This window comes from Corvus kubaryi, unplaced genomic scaffold (genome assembly GCF_017639235.1).
Source record: "Corvus kubaryi isolate FWS band 111438036 unplaced genomic scaffold, C.kubaryi_AGA036_p1.0 split3-73, whole genome shotgun sequence".
NCBI classification, from domain to species: domain Eukaryota; kingdom Metazoa; phylum Chordata; class Aves; order Passeriformes; family Corvidae; genus Corvus; species Corvus kubaryi.
In genome coordinates, this window is record NW_024582091.1 from 29,797,312 (window position 1) to 29,800,297 (window position 2,986).

Sequence of the window (2,986 nt, forward strand, 5' to 3'; positions counted from 1 at the left end):
TTTAAAAAAAGGAAAGAAGAAAGAAGGGGCAGGGGACACATTCCAACTGATGGTGTTTGTCTTCCCAAGTAGCCATTACACATGATGGGGCCCTGCTTTCCTGGGGATGTCGGAACACCTTCCTGCCCACGGGAAGTGGTGGATGAATTCCTTGTTTTGCTTTGGTTGTGTGTGCACAGCTTTTGTTTTATCTATTAAACTTTATGTCAATCCACAAGTTGTTCTCACTTTTATTCCTCTGATTCTCTCTCCCATCCCACTGGAGATTTGTGGGGCTTGGTTTTTGGCTGGGGTTAAACCACATCAAATATGTTCACTCCACATTTCCAAACATACCCATTTGTATGTAATGAACAACCATTATTTCTATGTATGGCTAGGGAAGACCATCAAACTGAAATGCAAGTTACTTCTAAAGAGAGTCCCACATTGGTGAACTCCTTTCATCATCTGGTTTAATGGCCAGATGACAAAAAGCCCATACCTAACTGCTGTGAAAGCCACATTTATTGCTTAATGAATCCCCTGAGAACCTTCTCTGTAAACAATTTTACTAGCAGTATTATAAGTAAAACTGTGCCATTTGGGAATTCTTATTCTACACTGACAAAGATTTGATCAGAAAACAACCATGAAACAACTTACCAGAGATTATTTAGCAGGGCAGTGATAAAAGCAACTGTGACAGGAATCAGGTCTGCTCGTCCCTTTCCTTCTCTGTTTTCTAGAGCATGTGAATAGAAAGATTTATTACCAAAGGTATTTGCTTGCAGAGCAATTATTAGTGCTGACTCCTTTAGAAAATCTATCAGCTGCTTAAAGTGTACCAACTCTGTGCTGCCGAAAAGAGTTACATTTGTATGGCACAAAATGAGAAGGTAATGCTCTCTGGAGGATCCCGTAGCAATTGCCCCCTTCTGCTCTCAAGGTCCATGTTGCTACTCTCTGGTGTGAAAGGGCTCTGCAGGACATAGTCTGCTGTCCCAGGGATTTCAGGGTGGGAGGCTGCTGGGACAGCCACAGGTCTCTCCTCTTGTACTGATGAGAATTGCATTAAACTTGCTGGAATCAAAGACATGCTTCAAATCAGAATTTAGCTTTTGCAGTAAATTGGGCTGATGTGTGGGGCAGTGGCGTGGTTTAACCTAATCATTGTAAGCAGAAACTTGGTTGCAATCACACATAGCCCAAACAGAAAAACAGAAAGGAAGAGAGAGAGAAGAAAGAGAAAAGAAGGAAGGAAGGAGAAATCATACATCAAAGAAAAGTGGTTATCATAACACCCATATTTGAAAGTAGGAAACACTGGAGCCAGACAAGAAAGGAACCAAAAAGATAAACCAGAGACCAAATCCTCTGCTTGTAAAAAAGGGCAAAAATATCAATATTGAACTTGTGTGTCCATGTATTCCAGCTGCTGGGCTCTGCCCAGGAGGAGCTGATGACCCCAGTGCAGAGCATGGGATGGCAATGGTGCAGCACAGCTGGCAGGAATACCTGGCTGTGCCAGACCCGGCAAAGATCCCCAACAGCCTCCTTCCTACTTCCTCCTGCAGTTCTGTGTTCCATTTCCACTTAAATATGAAGTGAGGGATTTCACTGAAACTATTGCAACTAATTACAAACATAAAGATAGTGGGATTTTCCATGAACAGCCTGGAAAGACCAAAGCAACATTTGTTTTATTTAATTTTAAAAGCTGTTATTTTTCTCAGTTCCAAGAAAACTAAAGTGATGGCAAGAAATGTGATGTGCAGATTGCCTGAACTGGTGTTAATTATTTTTTAATCACTGAAAATTAAATTAGGTTTTAAATAGACATTATTAATTCTTGTCTGGGTTGTCCAAAGACAGTGTAACAAGCTAACAGATATTGAATTATAATTACAAGAATATATAATTATATCAGTTCTAGAGACTATAAGAAGGATTTACTGGCTGTTCAATACAGAATTTGTTCAATTTACAGCACAGGTTATTTAACCAAAACAATTTAAAAATTACATAAATTATTATCTTTCATCTTAAATTATTTTGTCTAGTGCTTTTCATTTTTAACTACCTTGGAGGACCTGTTTACATATTTCCATGCACTGCTGTCATGGTTTAACCCCAGCCATCAACTAAATATTTATTTTTCTACCGCTTTTACAAATCTGATAGTCTTTGGTCATGACCGTCAGGAAAAAGGCATTGTTAGGTCTCTGGATACTGATATCTGGGGCCTAGGAAGCTTTAGGCAGCACAGCTTGTGTGGATCCATTCTGCTCCATAGCACTTCCATGGTCATAGAATGTTGTGGAGTACATGGATGCCTGGTATTTAGAAAATTGATCCCATTTTGATTAAAATAATAGCTCTCTTTTTAATGGCATTAGATTATTGTATTTTGAGGCAGACCAACAGCAGTCTGCATCTGGTTCCACAAAAGTCAATGTCAGTATTTAATATCAGGTATAGGAAACAAACTGGTCAGACTTAAGGAATTCTTAAGCACCTCATTATAGTACAGTTGAATAAAGATCAGAACGAATGAGACATTCAGGGATTGAATTTTCAGTGCTTTATCTTCTTTTGACCCTGAGAAAATGGAAGGAGAATAAGGCACTGTAGCTGCTCCCAAGAACAGCACCCTCTGACAGTGCCTTTCATCTGTTGTGTGCAAAAATGATCAATCAGACAATCTGAAAGCCGATCTCCTTGGTGAGCCTGGGATCAGCTGGCAGCCATCAAGGACCATGCTAGACACCCTGTTTCATACCTGGATCTGAGGTTAAAGTAACAGTAAACACTTGGTGGTCTTCCATGGCAAGTTTGGGAGGGGTTTTTGCCTATGAAATGCTTTTGTGATATGCCTATTAATTCCCTTCTGAACTCCTGGAGAATGCCTCCACAAATTTTGTTCTCTGTAGAGGGATTAAAAAGGACTCATCTAGATTTCTCTAGGTTCCTTCCTATACCCCCCTATATCAGTAATGTCACACAA